General features: G+C 37.4%; 1 protein-coding gene across 1 annotated transcript in view; it reads right to left on the minus strand.

Annotated features, from left to right (window-relative positions):
- Positions 1 to 19562, minus strand: part of fat3a (FAT atypical cadherin 3a) — a 214329-nt gene extending 194767 nt beyond the window's left edge. The window contains 1 exon segment of the mRNA XM_048159676.1: positions 19320 to 19562. The gene's annotated coding sequence lies outside the window, so the exon portion shown is untranslated.
- Positions 19563 to 19996: the final 434 nt, after the last annotated feature.

Genomic DNA, 19996 nt, shown 5'->3' on the forward strand with positions numbered 1-19996 from the left:
GAGTGGCCCGACGGAAGAATCTCCTCAGTGCAAGACACATGAAGGACTCCAAGGTGGTGATAAATAAGATTCTCTGGTCTGACGAGACCAAGATAGAACATTTTGGCCTTAATTCTAAGCGGTATGTGTGGAGAAAACCAGGCACTGCTCATCACCTGTCCAATACAGTCCCAACAGTGAAGCATGGTGGTGGCAGCATCATGCTGTGGGGGTGTTTTTCAGCTGCAGGGACAGGACGACTGGTTGCAATCGAGGGAAAGATGAATGCGGTCAAGTACAGGGATATCCTGGACGAAAAACTTCTCCAGAGTGCTCAGGACCTCAGACTGGGCCGAAGGTTTACCTTCCAAGAAGACAATGACCCTAAGCACACAGCTAAAATAATGAAGGAGTGGCTTCACAACAACTCCGTGACTGTTCTTGAATGGCCCAGCCAGAGCCCTGACTTAAACCCAATTGAGCATCTCTGGAGAGACCTAAAATTGGCTGTCCACCAACATTTACCATTCAACCTGACAGAACTGGAGAGGATCTGCAAGGAGGAATGGCAGAGGATCCCCAAATCCAGGTGTGAAAAACTTGTTGCATCTTTCCCAAAAAGACTCATGGCTGTATTAGATCAAAAGGGTGCTTCTACTAAATACTGAGCAAAGGGTCTGAATACTTAGGACCATGTGATATTTCAGTTTTTCTTTTTTAATAAATCTGCAAAAATGTCAACAATTCTGTGTTTTTCTGTCAATATGGGGTGCTATGTGTACATTAATGAGGAAAAAAAATTAACTTAAATGATTTTTAGCAAATGGCTGCAATATAACAAAGAGTGTATATATATATATATATATATATATATATATATATATTATATATATATATATATTATTACCAAAACTGCATTAATGCAGCAAACTCCATCGATCTGACAATGAAACTTCAATCAATACAACGAGTAGAGTCGCACGATATTGGAAAAATCTGACATTGTGATATACTGTTTTTATGCCAAATATATTGAGATATGAAAAAAAAAAAAAATTACCAGATGACTTGAATGGCTCTATTTGGAAAGAAATAATCATTCTAAAATGATTGGGGTGATTTTGTAGGGGAGTGAATCTGCATAGAAAATAACAGAAGATACAAATGAAATAAACAGTGCTTCATGCTTTTTCAGGTAAGTCTAACAGTATTTAGGTGCAGAAACTGAATAATTAAATGTAAAACATATAATTAATCTTTGTTAAAGCTACAAAAGTGATCTTCTCTCTGCATTTTGTTGTTTGATTAACATTAATGACATGGACAGCAGCAGGAATTAGGTTGCTGTCACTTTAAGACCGCATGCACAGATCCAATATAATGATACACACCCATTCTCAATTGTTTACATTAACATAAGCCATAAGCAACTGTGTTTACGAGGATACTCACGTAGACGGGCATTTTTACATAATTTTGTGTGTACTGTATGTGTCCGTTTAAGCACAAATAGAGCAAGAGGAAGGGAGAAGAATTCGGTGTTCGCGTGCCTGTCCGTAATGCTGTGCATGTGCAAGTTCAGAATTGAGTTCTCTTCTGTGTCTTCTTGCCCTCAAATGGTTTAAAAATCACTTGAATGTTTAACTGACCAGGACCTAAAACACTTGCAAATGATAAACTTTTGCTCTGTGATAAACTTTACAATTAATCCACGTGCTTTTCGAATAATGCTAATGTGCACATCAAGATATCAATGCTAAAACAATATATTGTGCAGCCCTAGCAGTGAGTCAGGGAATTTAATTTTTGGTTTTCCCCAAATTGCTTTAAATATCCTGCCTCTGCTCCATTTAACAGATCCGTACCTCATTTTGAATAGCATTTTTACACGCCTACCAGGAACACAACAGAACAGCATATTGTTCGTGTTGTTTCTGTTCACATCAAATCAACACAACAGCACCTAGGCTCTATAACAGATCAGTCAAGCATTTCTCCACCACTACACCGATTTTTATAAAGTCTGACTTTTGAGAACTGATGTTCTGACGCCTTAATCGTTTTCTGATGGTCTGTTTGGTCTGTGTCAGAGTTCTTGAAATCTGCTGTCTAAAAGACTCACCGTTATACTGAAGGACAAAAAGACTGACAGCACATCAGTTAAAGTGAATCAGACCTGCTTCAACCTCTCCTGAGATTGCCGTGGAAAAAAATCCAACATACAAGGTCTCAAAAGACCTGCTGACATCATCATCAAGAGCTTTCCAGGTCTAGGATTTCACTTCTTTTTTTATTTTCCTGGTTCCTTTTGGTCCCTTGTCCACAAACACTCAAAAACATCCTGTTCTGGTAATCAGACTCCTTTGAATGGGGCTTAACTCTTGTGGCCTTTCTAAAAAGGCTTCTACACACATGTAGACACAAGATGCACACACATACATAGAAACGGTTAAAGGGATAGTTCACACAAAAATGTTGCTCAGAAGCATGCATGTTTTTTTCTTAGAACAATAAGGAACATAACAAAATTGTGTAGATATGTGTTGTGTTGATACAAAAGAAAGTTGACTTGATATTTGATGAAAATCAGCCCTATTTATTCAACCGAAAGGTTCTTGGGTAGAAATTTGTGAATGTGAAAAATTTTACAATCTAAATTCCAGTCTGTTCCTTAAACAAATGTAGCTTTAGAAGTTTGGAATACATTGTGCTCAAATCTTTGGATTGTGCAAAAGACTGCATGTTCACATATGGCTTCCTTTTTGCATGATAGAGCTTTAGTTGGCATCTGCAGATGGCACGGCGGATTGCGTTTACCGACAGTGGTTTCTGGAAGTATTCCTGGGCCCATTTAGCAATGTCATTGACACAATCATGCCGATGAGGGATGCAGTGTCGTCTGAGGGCCCGAAGGCCACGGGGCATCCAATAAAGGTCTTCGAGATTTCTCCAGTTTCTCTGAATCTTTTGATGATGTTATGCACTGTAGATGATGAGATTTGCAAAGCCTTTGCAATTTGACATTGAGGAACATTGTATTTAAAGTATTCAACCATCTTTTTACACACTCTTTCACAGCTTTGCCCATCTTAACTTCTGAGAGACTCTGCCTCTCTAAGACATCCCTTTCATAGCTAATCATGTTACAGACCTGATGTCAATTAACTTAATTAGTTGCTAGATGTTCTCCCAGCTGAATCTTTTCAAAATTTCTTGCTTTTTCAGCTGTTTGTTGACCCTGTGCCAACTTTTTGGAGACCTGTAGCAGGCATAAAATTTGAAATGAGCTCATTTAGTGGATAAAAGTGTAAAATTTCTAAGTTTAAACATTTGTTATATTATCTATGTTCTATTGTGAATAAAATATTGGCTCATGTGATTTGAAAGTCTTTTAGTTTTCATTTTATTCAAATTTAAAAAAAAAAAAAAAGTCCCAATATTTCCAGAATTCGGTTTGTAAAATATAATTTTTTTCCAATAGCAAAATGTTTATTTAATTTCATTTTAATTTATGAAAATGAATGAAACTTTTACTTCACTATTAACTTCAACTTTTGCCTCAATAAGCTCCTATTTACTGCTTATTAATAGTTAGTAAGGTAGTTATTTTTAAGTATTGGTAAGATTATGGGATGTAGAATACGGGCATGCAGAATAAGGCATTAATATGTGCTTTATAAGTACTAATAAACAACCAATATCCTCCTAGTAATATGAAGGCTAATAAGCAGTTATAGTGAGAATTGGAGCCTAAAACTAAAGTGTTCCCATACACACACACACACACACACACACACACACACACACACTAGATGTACCACTTAAAAGCATTTGTAAATCTGACTTTTGGTAGACTGTGGATTTTTACATTTTGGTTGCTTTTTTTGTCATCTAACACTAATTTAGTACTCTCAGAACAATGAACCTTACTAATTCCTGTCACAATAATGAATCAGATGTGTTCTGAAAAAACTCTCTTTCTCTTACAGTCGCTCCTGGAGAGAGTGTCTGTATGTGCATGTGTTGTCTCCTGTCGTGCTGTGGGAATATATGGTCAGGGTAATTACCGCTATCTGAGCCGGCGCTACCGTCCTCACTGCTCGAACCCTCTGGGACTGATTATGCCCCTGCTCTGAGCACCACTACTGCTGCCTGAACGACCCCTTCGCTGTCCTTCAATAAGTGATTCATCAAAGAGAGACAAGCCCACACGGAAACACAGACCTAAAGAGAGACCTGAGATCAGGTAGAGATCAGAGGAGAGTGACGAGTGTGACACGGACTGAAACACACACACTTGAGACTGGCATCATAATGCAACTCAGATCCCACACAATTTTTGACTTAACTATTCAATTTAGGACAGTGGTGCACAGTGGTTGTTTTTTTGTTTTTGTTTTTTTAACATCAAATTACCACATAACACAATCAACCTGAGGTGCGTTTCACAAAGCGAACTATAGTCGCAAGTTCCGTCATTACAAATAGACTTCAATGGGACTTACAACCATAGTTTGCTAACGATGCTTTCGGAAAATGCACCCCTGTGTAGTGGACAAGCCTAACTAAATTAAGGAAATCATAATAATATTAAATGTGTCAAACTTGACTAGCTTAAAACTTTTGATAACCTTTTTACTTTATGTAATGTATGGGATCAGCAGGACATACGAGTTACATGATACCAGCTTTTGTAGTATGATACCAGCTTTTGTAGTATGAATTAATTTGACCATACTACATCCGCCATGTTGATACTGTCAAATGACCTACCGGCATCAGTTACATCTATTCAACTCCATTCATAAATCCTCTCCCATGGCCTCATGGGATAGCAAAGTGTCCATCATAAGTGCACTTCAGAATCTCACCGGAAGTAGTAAGTCAATCCGAGTACTTTTTGCCTACTTTTTTTCGAATACTATGAATTCGGACATACTACTCTGTTCGCATACTGTTTTTCACGTACTATATAGTATTCGAAGTAGAAGTAGAAGTATTTGATTTTGGACGCAGCTTTACTCTCCTAATCTTTTCCAATGCAAAGCATGCTGGGAACAGGAAATACACTGTCCAGTTTCAATTAAAGGTGCAATAGGTGATTCCCTACAGAATTTTTTTTTGTTGTACTGGTTGAAAGTCTCCTCATATCCTGATAGCAATCACTATGTTAAATGGTCTAAATGTATTTTTATAAATATACATCATCTGTGGAAGGCGTAGGACCATAAAATGTTTATCCAATCTTTATATTTTTGGTCCGAATTAAATAATACGATGTCCTACCTGCCTATAAACGCATGTTTTTACATACCCTCACGCTCCCTGTTCGCGCAGACATCATACGTCATCAGCGCGTTTCGTGCTTTATACATTCCTCAGTCACTGAGCACCGCAAACAAACAGCAGCCATGTTTTACACTTCCTACCGAATTTAAACTAGGGCTGGGCGATATATCGCATGCGATTCTTTCGTCAGTAAAGCCGGCTCCCTGATTACCGCTAAATCGCCATCACCTGCTTTTAAATGGAGCGTCTTTTAATAGACAGAGCCGTAGATCACAGACAAGCCACGCAATATCGTGTTCAGTATCGAAGGCGATTCATCTTCGATACTGAACGCGATATTGCGTGGCTTGTTATGCGATATATCGCCCAGCCCTAATTTAAACAACAAGTTTATGCTGCGTTCAAGCCATAACTACCGTAATTAAGATATTAAGGTAACCCGTGACGTTGTAACCAGAGCTGTTAACGTCCTCAGACTCGGAATTATGCACTTTCATGTCAACAATATCAACACTGAAATGAATCTGCAGCAGTCAGGTACAAGCACTCTAAGATGTTTACGTTCATTATTATTATAATGTTAGTTGCTTTGAGACATGAGGTAGTTTAATGCCATCTCTTTTGACGCTTTGCCGAGAGCAGCTGTGTGTGTGCACATTAAGTGTTTTTGAGGAAGCGTGGCTTTGGACGGCGATTTGCAGGGAGGGAAGGATCCTATGCTTTCATGCTGAGCTAACGTTAGCATTTCCCAGATCACCTACTGCACCTTTAATGCAAGAAAATGTATTCATAGCTCCAACACAAAACTGATGTAGATTTAGATAAACAAATGGATTGATACAATGACACAGTGATAAAATTTTCAATTAGCTCATTATAATCAAGTAAATTAAAGAACAGGAAAAAAACTATTTTGAGTATGTAGGCCTATTTGTGTCTAAGTAGGACTTATGTCCTACAAAGTAAGCTAGATCTGAAGAAACCTTTGGGAATGTCCTCATTTATAAAAACAATATAAACATAAACAAAAATAATTAAAAATCCAAATATTTTCAGCTATAATTATGGCGTGGGTTTTGTTAGGTCTACTGCATATTCAACAACAGAAGCAGATAGCTAAGTAAATGTGTGTCTATCTATGTGTATTCTATGTCTTTGTGTGTCATGTATGTGTTTATAACTGTGAATTTATGTCAGATAAAAGTGCACTGACCGCACACTGAGCGAAAGCACCATGAATGTGTGACTCATACTGCCAAGTGTGTGTGTGTTTGTATCGGTGTGTCTGGGCTTCCCTCACCTTCAAAACTAATCAAATCTCAACACTTTATACGCATACACTCAGAAAGACCCAGTCACTGTCTGAAGAATCTGCTGCAATGAAAGAACAACCTTCAAGTCCCGCTCCAATCATTAAATCTCTCCTTTCTCTACAATATCTCTCTCGACGTGTGTGATTTGTGTTTCTGGCAGTAATAATCAGCTCCAAACCCAATTACAGCTTGTAAAACGCACTAAAACAGATCGCACACAAGTTTACTTCGCTATCTAAATGAGGCCATACCATATATCTTCTAATGCTAATCCTATGACTACAGGCGAACTCAGACTCTAAAGAAAAACGTTTGTATTTAATGTATTTATGAATGATTTTTACTGCAGAGGACATTCCATCAGTGAGGTTTTGTCAGGTTTAGCTAACTTCTGGGGACATTTTTGTCCCTAAGGTACAAGTAACTAAACTCACATAAACGGAGCTGCTCTGATCTCAGCAACCACCTCCACAAATGCATTGAACACAACACACACCCTCCGTACGTGAAGAACATACAAGTGTTTACAAAGACACACACGGAGAAAGCTCTAGGCAGCTGCGCAGTCTGAACACGCTCCACTTCCATTATGAGCAGAACAGCCATAGTTTACCAATCCCCTTGGCTATAACAAACACATAAATAAACAACACAATGGACTATGAGAACTTACACACATGAATAAAACACAAACGTGATAAACAACAGAGCACCATAAAGTGCTAAACCTCAGAATACACAATGAATGTATGCATGTCATGTATGTATCACATATATATACACACATGAACATATACACTAAACAACCACTAACAAGTACCACCCATAACTTTTGTTAAATTTCACAAAGCGCAGGACAAAATTTATGGATGGGCCCCCTCTTTTCCAGGGCCAAATGTGTAGTTGAGTTTCCAAACTTACCAAGATGGAAAAATAAACCCACCATACCGCCAGTCCCTATCAAGAGCTATTTATCAAAAGAAGAAAGCCTTCTACTTACAATATGGATTCTGAAATGAAATCAACAAGTATAAACACAAGAAAAGACAATAATCAATTCTAAACAAATTGTTCTAACATTCTGACTCTAAATTGGAGGCAAGGGGAACATCTCAGCGACAAAACTGAAACTCAATAAGATGAAGCTGTGTAGAATGCAAGCGGCTCTGATTCATGCTCTGCTTTAGAGGTTTACATTTATTCTTTTAACAGGCATGTTTACCCAAAGTAATTGCATCACTTTCAAGGTATACATATTATCAGCTCATTCCCTAGAAACGCATGACCATGGAGCTGCCCTACCGCAAATCTACTGTACATGCATATAACACAAAAGGCGTGAAAACAATACGCTCATATACCTTAAATCTAATTTAAAGGGATAGTTCACCCGAAACTGAAAATTCGGTCATCATTTACTCCCCCTCAAGTTGTTCCATACCTGTATGAATTTCTTTCTTTTGCTGAACACAAAAGAAGATATTTTGAAAAATGTCGGTAACCAAACAGTTGATGGACCACATTGATTTCCATAGTGTAATAGTAGAAGTCAGTGTGGTCCATCAACTGTTTGGTTACCAATATTTTTTTTTAAAAAATATCTTCTTTTATGTTCAGCAGAAGAAAGAAATTCATACAGGTTTGGAACAACTTGAGGGGGAGTAAATGATGACTGAATTTTCATTTTTGAGTGAACTATCCCTGTAAATCTGCCTCAAAATCAAGCCAGTGCAACAATGACAATTCTCATTTAAGTTTAAATTGAGAAATAAAACACAAAAAATGTTTTTGGCATAATAAACATAATTGGCAAGGCTTTGACATAAATTAATGCAAGTTTAACAGAGATGATGCTAAACACACACTTATTGTTTGAATGCTAACAAGTACTGCAAAGGGCTACTGGATTTGGATTATTTTGAAAATATTAGTTGAGTAAATTTTGAGTAACATATGAAAACCAATTATGAACTTTTCAACATTCATTTTTCAAGAAATAGGCTGCCTCCCTTCATTATGGCCCACACATTTTCCCCAAAAAATCTGCACGAGTACTTGCATAATTTACTAGATAATACTAAAACGATTAAGGTGGATAAGGGTTAGTTCACCAAAAAATGAAAATTCAGTCATTAATTACTCACCCTCGTGTCATTCCACACCTTTAAGACCGTCATTCATCTTCGGAAGACAAATTAAGATATTTTTGATAAAATCCAATGGCTCAGTGAGGCCTCCATTGACAGCAAGTTAATTTACACTTTCAATGCCCAGAAAGCTACTAAAACCATATTTAAAACAGTTCATGTGACTACAGTGGTTCAACCTTAATGTTATAAAGTGACGAGAATACTTTTTGTGCGGCAAAAAAACAAAATAAGGACTTCCACGATATCTAGCAATGGGCGATTTCAAAACACTGCTTCATGAAGCTTCGAAGCTTTACAAATGTTTTGTTTCGAATCAGTGGTTTGGAGCATGAAAGTCATGTGATTTCAGTAAACGAGGCCTCGTTATGTCATAAGTGTTTCGAACTTTCAATGGTTCGCGTGACTTTGGCAGTTTGATACGCGCTCTGAACCACTGATTCAAAACAAAAGATTCGTAAAGCTGCGAAGCTTCATGAAGCAGTGTTTTGAAATCGCCCATCACTAGATATTGTTGAATAAAGTCGTTATTTTGGGTTTTTGGAGCACAAAAAGTATTCTTGTCACTTCATAACATTAAGGTTGAACCACTGTAGTCACATGAACTGTTTTAAATATGTCTTTAGTAGCTTTCTGGGCATCTGAAAGTGTAAATTAACTTACTGTCAATGGACACCTCATCGGCCATCGGATTTCATCAAAAATATCTTAATTTGTCTTCCGAAGAAGAACAAAGGTCTTACGGGTGTGGAATGACATGAGGGTGAGTAATAAATGACAGAATTTTCATTTTTTGTGAACTAACCCTTTAAGTCATATACTGTACATGACTATGCTGATCATTCAGTAAAATGGTATCGCCACAAGACTTTTTTGTAAGGCGAAAAGCAATATAACTACTTTATAGAAGACATGATCAATTAAGAATCACACACTCACATACAAACAAACACTAAGCAACAGAGCAACAATAAACTACTACCCCAAGTGCACAAACACACACCCAGGTGTTTGTCTTATAAAGGTTGCACGTCGATCAATGCGCTTTTGATTTGTGCTTATCCACACTACTGTGACAGTGACGTAAGTGGCAACTTTAGCGAGTTTATGGGTAAATTACCTGTGTGAACAACATCTTGTCAAACGGAGCTCTAACAAGTTATCGACCCACCAGTGCCTTGTCCTAAATGAGCTGCTCCTCTGCTTCCGGTAACATCAACCCACTGAAAAACAGAATTTATCTCAAGCGACGTAATGAATCAGAGCCTAACAAAAAACACATCAGGGAAAAACGCTGGAGGAATATGGGAGAGAAGGAGATATCAACGAGCAGAGAGACGAATGTGTGTGAGCGGATGTGAGTGGGTGGTCCAATTTCAAGTTTCTAATCACTTTAAAATGTGTTTGTTTGTTTTCCTCAGCAGTAAGCAGGTTAATGCACCTTATAGCACCAGCGTTTCGTGAACAGACCTGGTATTCGCCTCTATAACTCTTTACGTAAAGTGATGACGTCAAAAATAAGTAGAATCGTCATTTTGGCTGCGTGAGATTCTCCAGCTTTGTTGTTGTTGAGCAACCAAAGCGCAAGCTGTTAAAGCGCCGCCCTCTTCTGGAAAGTGGCCAGGAGCAGCAGCTCATTTGCATTTAAAGGGACACAACACAAAAATGGCGTATTTTTGCTCACACCCAAATAGGGTGTGTATAAATACAAAGTTCTGGCATGAAACTCTAATGGGCAGGCTAATAGGTCCTTTAACACAACCTGCTAATTATCACATCATTATCTATAGGTCACAGATGATTGGTTCCTGCTGTATTAGTAGCCAATGAGCTTGCGTGCTTAATCTTTAAATACATGAGTTAGCATTTGCTTAGCAGCGCAGCGTGCTTCAGAAACCCTCCACCTTCCCCAGCTCCACCTGTATAGATCTGCTACGGTTATTCATGTGCGCTATATTGTACAGCAGCAGCATGTCTTACTTGCTCACAGCAATGTATGTATGTATGTATTGGCAGTAGTTTTATCTGTCGAGAATTAATTGGATGATATACTAAACAGCAAGTGTATATATATATATATATATATATATATATATATATATATATATATATATATATATATATATATATATATATATATATATATATATATATATATATATATATATATACACACACTGAAAAAAAAATCTTTTGACAAAATGTTCTTCTTTCAAATAATGTGCTTTCGATTAATTGTTCACAATAAGACCAGGATTATATATCAAGAAAGTAAATAGGTTACACTTTTATTTCATCTCGATTTTAAGCATGCTTTACCTTCGAAAGGAAAATCAGTCATCAAAAAAACTTTATTTTGTGATTGTGAACAATCAACAAATTACTGTGACACTAAGATAATCGCCAGTCCACTGATGGACAGAACAAGGCGTTTCTTTAAAAGACAAGTCAATAGGTTTCTATCCAAATTACTTCCTTTGTAAGAATGCAGTGATTCTGCTGGGATTCTAGGTTAGCTGCTATTAAAGTGAGCCATGACTGGCTGGTTTAAATGATCAAGTTGCTTCTGATTGTCAGGAAGGTAAGACTTTTTCTCAGACTGCTAACAGAGAGGATGTCTAGTGTGCATGTGTGTGTAAGTGTGTGTGTGGTTGGCACTGATGGTGGCATACTGGATCAATACACATCAGGCTCGCCGGCGAGACAGACAAGGGCGTCACCGAATCGACAGCATGAGCTCAGAGCACATCATTCACCAGCCTCCACACACACACATCACACTATACGCAAACACAACTAAATGACAGCAATTCGCCTGTGTCTATTAAACCTTTGACAAAATCACCCTGGAACATTAAAATCTGTGTTGGCGCTGCCGCTGAACCAGAGAGAGCAGTTAGGCTGTCTAGATTTTTTCAACCACACAGTATCATTATTTCTGTGTTACAGATATTCATATACATAGAAGTACTGGGATAAAAGTTTATATTTCAGATATAAACACTGATGTCAACGGAAGTGGTCAAAATAAAGAAAATGGTGCTTTAACGACTGTATGGATTACATTGTTACACCAGTAGGTGGCGACAAGTGACTGTTGATAAATGTATTTGTTATTGAATCATTCATTCAAGAGATTCGTTCAAAAAAACTGATTCATCCAGTAATGAAACAAGTGGAGTATTTATGAGTGAGTCATTGAATCATTCATTCAAATCGTTTATTAAAAAATAATGAATTCATTCGTTAAACAATTTAAACAGACTGCAGCAATTAACATTTTCTCAGAACCTTTAGTAAATTACATGTTATTTGTATGTTCAGAATTGCAAGAGAATTGTGATCTCTGTTTGAAACAAAAAAAAAAATGTGATTCTCAATTTATCTATAATCGTTCACACTGAAAAAATATGAAACAATTTTCACTCAGAAATTGTTAGTAAATTTCACAAATAAATGGCAAGTAACACATTAAATTAAACATTAATTTTTGAAGTCGAAAGACTGAAATATTATTTTCTTGTAAAACGTACTGTGCTTCAATAATCTTTGTTTTATTTACTTCGAAAAATCATTACAGTGCAGTTATATTGTGTTCATCTTATTGTGTGTGTCGTTCAGAGGTGTATTCTTAGCCTAAAATCACATGCTCAGATTTCAACCGCCAGTCGACCACACTGGACCAAACCCTGCATTTCGCTCGCTCTTTCTATCTAGCGTTTCTCTCTTCTGGTCTACCGAGCTGGATCAAAACCAATGTACTCATTTTGACTCTCACTTTCTTTCCCAAGAAAGCAAACAGCACACACACACTGCAAATCCACTGAACGCAGCCGAATCCGCAACAGCATCAGTGCTCATTAAAGAGATGCTCCCTTGAGCAGTTGTTCTTGACTTGAAGCTTTATTACCTGACTAATTACAATGCTGTTAATTAGCTGCTATGATCATTGTGAAACGCAAATGAAAGACAAAGACAGACAGGGAACAAAAGACCTGTGACTTTTGTCCAAACAAGGTACTTGAGTGTTTTAATAAGCTCTCACACACAGAATGTGTCTTAAAATCTTGTGAGCTACATACCTAAACATGGTCAAATACACTTTTGGGATGATTTTGGGATTTGGTGCAATGGTAATACATCAAACTATGAAAATACTAGTGATGCACTGAAAATTCAACAAACTGAAACCAGGCAGAAACAGCAATTCTCAGTTTTTTGGTTTCAACTGAAATAGTTTCGGAGGACTAAAAAATCTTCTGTGATGTTTAATTAGCACTTCTCTGATTATGTGTTTTGACTGTTATTGTCTATTTCATGCACGCAACATGGATAAGCTACAACAACTAAATATGTTTACCGTGTGGATGCACTTCACTATGAACAAAAATTATGCTTTTGCTAAATTTTGCATGTATGGTTTTGGTTTTCAGCTAAATGAAAACTTCATTTGATGCCTCATTACCAAAGAACTTTACTACAACAGGTTTAATTTATCACTTCAGAACATAAAACCTTGAAGAGGATAAAAAGTTTAATAGTAACCCAAATATAATTTTGGTTTTTGGTTTTCAGCTAAATGAAAATGTTGAGTTTTCTCAACTTGTTTTAATTTGTTCTTGTTATACAACAACAAGTTGAGAAAACTCAAAAATCTTCTGCAGCATGGTTACCTTAAACTTTTAAGTTTTCTCAACTTTCATTTTTAACAGTGTGGTAACACCATGGTATTCTTTGAAGTGCTTTGGATTACCACATAAATACCACAGTATATGAATATAGAAAAGAATTAAATCTGCATGAAATGACAGAAACCATCTTTGGAAAAAAAAATTATTTGAAGTGTAATTGGATTTTTTAGTTTGCCTCACATCCCATTTGATTACATGGGGTGGCGTTTATGACCTATACTGCATCCAGCCACAAGGGAGCGAAATAGAAATGTTTTGGCTTCACTTTTCAGGACATGTGGTGGTGGCAAGTCATAATAAGTGAATCATAGAATCATTCATTAAACTGATTAGTTCAAAATGGCTGAAAGAATTTGCCCGTTGATTTTATGAATGGGTCATTGAATCATTGACTCACCCGATTCATTCAAAAACGGCAAATCATTCAAGAATGAAACTGCTGTGTGTCGCTGGGAACTTTTCTGCTTTGTTTGGAACTTTTTTCATTGGCAAAATAGAGCAAAAACTGTCCAAACTGACAACGTTGTGTCTAAAAATTGTTGATTAAAGGTGCCCTAGATTCAAAAATTGAATTTACCTCGGCATAGTTGAATAACAAGAGTTCAGTACATGGAAATGACATACAGTGAGTTTCAAACTCCATTGTTTCCTCCTTCTTATATAAATCTCATTTGTTTAAAAGACCTCTGAAGAACAGGCGAATCTCAACATAACACTGACTGTTACGTAACAGTCGGGGTGTACGCCCCCAATATTTGCATATGCCAACCCATGTTCCCAACATTATGAAAGGCATTAAACAAGGGCAGCCAGTATAAACGCCTGGATGTGCACAGCTGAATCATCAGACTAGGTAAGCAAGCAAGAACAATAGCGAAAAATGGACAGATGGAGCAATAATAACTGACATGATCCATGATAACATGATATTTTTAGTGATATTTGTAAATTGTCTTTCTAAATGTTTCGTTAGCATGTTGCTAATGTACTGTTAAATGTGGTTAAAGTTACCATCGTTTCTTACTGTATTCACGGAGACAAGACTGTCGTTATTTTCATTTTTTAAACACTTGCAGTCTGTATAATTCATAAACACAACTTCATTCTTTATAAATCTCTCCAACAGTGTAGCATTAGCCGTTAGCCACGGAGCACAATCAAATCAATCAGGCAGAATCAAATGTAAACATCCAATTAAATACTCTACTTACGCGATTAGACGTTGCATGACGAACACTTTGTAAAGATCCATTTTGAGGGTTATATTAGCGGTGTGAACTTTGTTAATGCTGTTTAAGGCAAGCGCGATCTCCGTGGGCGGAGAGCATGAGATTTAAAGGGGCCGCGCTGCATAAATCGGCGCGTTTATAATGATGCCCCAAAATAGGCAGTTAAAAAAATTAATAAAAAAAAAAAAAAACTATGGGGTATTTTGAGATGAAACTTCGCAGACACATTCAGGGGACACCTAAGACTTATATTACATCTTTTGAAAACATGTTCTTGGGCACCTTTAATATAATCCAACTTATTGCTTATTGAACTGTTGTATCAAATGAATATCACATTTTGCAATCATGCTGACATGCAAATTTTTAATGTAACCTGATCAACCAACAAAAAAAGGTTGGAAGATTTTATTTAGGCTATTTTATTTTAAAATTATTTTATTTATTTATATTTTTATGATTTTATGCTTTATGCTTTTGTTAAAATGTATCATTTTAATATCACAGTCTTCTTTGAATTGCATTTAAATAATAGTATATGAATACAATAGTAATTTTTAGTAAGGGATAAAATGCATCTATAAAGCCCAAAAATGCTATCTAGGTAGGCATGCAGCTCACTAAGTTTTGAGACACAGCCAAAGAGAGCCTGGTATTCGACTGTCTTAGACATTTGTTTATACGTGTGGCCCTCTGTCATACTGACGGGGCCCTGACCGCACACAGAAAGAAACTTTCAGAAAGAGCCCACTCTAATTACTCCGTCTTTCAGTGCTCTATGAAAAATGACAGACTAGAAGGGCAAGACAAAACAAATTAAGACTGAAAAACAAGGGAAAACATTGAAGAGAGGGGCCGCGGGGTGTAGGACGGGATCTGAGGGGGTCTCTACAGTTGACACAGCACTGAAGAGCATTCCAGCGCAAGCGGAGAACAAAAGCACGCACACACACACAGCGCACACAAACAATGGCACGAACGCTTTGAGACGCAACAACGGCACATCAGGACTCCCTACCCCCTCACACACCCAGAGCGGGGCGCTGATTTTATGTGAAGCGTCCACTGAGCCCTGGCATTTGGCAAAGACAGATGCTGAGAATCGGCTTGCACACACACGCTGGGCTGCACTGGGAACAGATGGGGGAAGGGTCGCCCCACACAGGGACACATCCCTCCGTTTCTAAGGGAGAACGGCTGCATTGATCAGCGACGTAGAGGTCATTCTACCCTCATACACACACACACAGACTGATGAACACATAAAGGACAAACGGAACTGAACAGGTGGACCAGTAAAAAAAAAATGTTTTCTCGAAAACATATCATGTATCCGAACAGACAGCTGTTTGGAACGCGGACAAAAGTGTGTGTGTTGCTCTTCACAGACACAACTACCTCCTCTTTCACTCACTCAGACACTTTGAGCATAATCTTAATATGTGTTTCCACTGTGGTTTGATGTTTTATAGTTTGTGAATTAACAGAGCATAAATGCATCGCTTTGCTGTGCTATCTGACAGCGATTAAATTGTAACAGGAAAATAACGTATTAACAAATATGGTTGAGTCATATTATCTAGTTATAGATTGAAATATCTGAAATTTTGAGATTAGAATAGGCCAAAAGCTCGGGTCTAGCGCCAAAAAATACAATAAAAGCATCAGAAAAGTTGTCCATAGAGGGCTGCACGATTATGACAAAAATCGTAATTGTTGATTATTCCCGTGAAAATTGTAATTGCGATTATTAATTATGATTATCACAATTACATTGAAAGATGTAATTGTAAGTAGAGGGCTGCACGATTATGACAAAAATCATAATTGTCGATTATTCCCGTGAAATTGTAATTGCGATTATTAATTATGATTATCACAATTACATTGAAAGATGTTTTGAATATCTTTATAGCACTGTTTGAAGCAACTGTATGCCATATTTTTGACAAAAAAAAAAAAAAACACTCTTCCTGAAATGTTTTATTGCTTTTCTATAGCATTAAGCTTCAAATGTCAACTATACTTTTCTTTGGTCTCTACTTAAAAATAATAATAATAATAAAAAGTAAACATGCATATGTCATAATAATATGGGCTTTTGCACCATGTTGTTCTAGGAATGGCCCTATGGACATTTTCATGGTTGCATTTGCACCGCCAGTAGGAACTCTGAAGTGACGTAAACTGCGGTTGTTGTTGTGACTTTTATTTGATAGCGTGGCGGATTTTTATTTTGACAGCACTGAGACAGTATGAAAAAGTATTAGCTTTTGCCATGTGGTTGATGCCCAATGTTGTTAGCTGAGCAGAAATACATAATAATGTTTTGCTTGGTCCGCTCAAATTCATAAGGTTAGGTTGAGAGGTCCATCGATCACTGTTTTCTGTTGTTTGTAGAGTTAGTTCAAGGAGAAAATATATAGGCTGTGTACACGGCTTTTAAAAATGGCGGGTGCTGGTATTTCGCATTCGTTCGGCCAATCAGCGTACGATTGCGTCACTAGTTCCTTTTGTGCTAGGTTAGACCTTTTACACTCTGAGGTAGTCGTGATTCGCCTCTCACAACGTAACATGCTCTAAACGCACCTCTTAAGCATGCAGAATAAAGTGTAAGTGGATATTTTTTGATGTAATCGCACCTTTGAACGATTATGAAATTGTGGCATCCGTTATCGTAATCACAATGAAAAATTCGATTAATTGTGCAGCCCTACACTGTAAAAAAGAATTGCTGGTTTAACTTTAAAAAAGTAAGTTACCTGGTTGCCTTAAAATTTGAGTTCATTGAAATTAAGCCGATTGATTTAATCAACAGAAACTCAAAATATTTTGTTATCTGAACCACATTAATTATCTAAGTTGATTTGACAAAAAAAAAAATTGTAATAATAAATCATGAAAAAATATTTTTTACAGTGTAGGCGCTATAAATCGTCCAAAGTCATATGTTAGTTATGTATATGTAAGGAACAGACTGAAATTTAAGTCAATATTCAGTGAAAATCTCACTTGACAGCTATGGTCACCATTTACTTTAATTGTATAGAGAAGAGCAGCTTAGACTTTCTGCTAATTATTTACTTTTGTGTTCCCTAGAAGAAGAAAAAAAATCATATAAGTTTGGAATGATATGATGACTGCATTTACTACCATGAATTTTGTTAAATGTTTCAATTTAATTTCAGCATTGCTGTGGATCTCATTTGCTCATTATTAAATGTTATTAAATATCAGCATTATATTGATCACTCTTCTCTAGGTATTAGTATTGGTCATTAAAAAAAAATTAAAAATAAAAACATAACTCATTTCTCAAAATACTTAAATGAATAGTTCAGAACCCAAGACATGATGGCACCCAAACAACATTGGACCCCATTGACTTTCATTGTATGGACACAGAGACATTTTCCAAAATATCTCCTATTGTGTTCTACAGAAGAAAGATTGAACAACATGAGGGTGAGCAAATGATATTTTCATTTGGGGGAGGAGTAGACCTTTAAATTCAAAAGTGGATCACAAAATATCATCACGAGCAAAATTACCAATCAAAGAGTTCCTCATAAATAAACCCCTGCCCGGCCCAGCCTGGATTTGTCCCAAAACTCAAGCCGACGCTGCAACCAGTGCAAAAGCATATCGAAACTGATCTAATGCTGGCAATGAGTATTGTAATTAATCTATAAAAGTGATAGTTAGTGGTAAACAAACCTGAAGTAGTTTGAATTGTCCTTAACATTTTGAATCAAATGTGGCTTATGTTTCTTTTCAGCAACAGCACGTTGGATTTAATGCTTATGAACAACTCGGCATGTCCTTTATGCAGTTTTGTTTATATGCATGGATGCATATGTTTATGTATGCAAGCATGCATATATCGATGTCTAGTTGACCCTATGTCTCTCTGTATTCACCAAACGCAGAGCAGTGTCGCATTTCAGAGAGTGTGTGTATCCCATTGATGTGCGGAGCACGCCAACATCATCCGAGCGCAGAGCGGTGTGAAGCCAATCTTATGAGGATGGCGAGAAAAAAAGTGAATTCAGCACATTAATACGTGAAGCACACAGAGAGAGAGAGAGAGAGAGAGAGAGAGAGAGCGAGACTACACACACTCTTGTGGAGGATCTGTGATGTGCAGTCTGTGCTCCGTGGGTTTTAATTAAAAGATGCACTGGGTCCCTTGAGAATACACACATGCACCGGGGTCCGCCTGTAAATTTACAGCCCTTCCATGGGTGCTCGGGACCTTGTGAGCTTCCCACCTTGCCATTGCACCATGCATGCATTAACATCTACCACACCTCCAACAACTTTCTCTGCCCTCTGCGTGTCCACAAGTCTTCTATGTGCAGATATCACCCCGTCTCTAATCTGTCCCCCCATGACAACTTAAATCAGGATGCTACGACATCCCACCTTCTCCTGCACTGCATATCTAATCAAAAGATCAATACACAATCACAATTTAGCCCTAAGATGCATTGCAAAGAGGTCTGAAACCCCAATCGCATAACACAGCCAATGCAACGCATGCCTTTACTGCGGAATAAACCTCCTTCAATACTTGCCCCCCTTCATGCAAGCTGCCCCCCATCCAACTTTCACTCTCAAACGCAGTTAGTTCATAAATGATCAAATTGCATATGACTTCATTTTGCATACCTATCCTCGTGAGTAATAAATCCGTTCGGTGAGTGACAGGCGTCCGCGCGCTACTTTGGCGTATCCATGAGAAGTTCCGTATCCGACCGCGCATCGGTAGTGCGACCGTCTCGCCGAAGCTCCTGCAACAGCAATGTGCTCCAGCGTTCACACACACGCGTTCTTACACACATACACTCTCTCGGCGTGGGACCGGGGAAGCGCGCGCACGGAAGGGGGGGAAGAGCGACTCCTGCGGGTGCGAGCATAGCGCAGCCTACCGGACGAGCGCGCGCGCACACACACACACACACAACCTGTTCTTTTATTGCGCAAGGGAAATCATTAGTGGGCATGCATATTTGTATGAACTGTATGCAATTTTGTTAGTCATTTTTATTTATATAAAATTAATTGCATACTAGTATAGGCCTATAGAGATTGTACTTTAATATATACTATACTTTTAATATATACTTTATCTTAATTCATTATTTATTATTATTAATGATTTATACATATTTATATTAATTCAATTTTATACCTAATTGTATATTGTATGCAGATATGCTGATTTGGTGCTCAACTATTATCAATTATTATATTGCTCAATTATTAATAATAGTTCTTATTATTATCAATGTTGAAAAACGTTTTTGCTGCTTAATATGTTTGTGGGAAACATGATTTATTTTTAT

The sequence above is a fragment of the Megalobrama amblycephala genome, linkage group LG16, assembly GCF_018812025.1.
Source record: "Megalobrama amblycephala isolate DHTTF-2021 linkage group LG16, ASM1881202v1, whole genome shotgun sequence".
NCBI lineage: Eukaryota > Metazoa > Chordata > Actinopteri > Cypriniformes > Xenocyprididae > Megalobrama > Megalobrama amblycephala.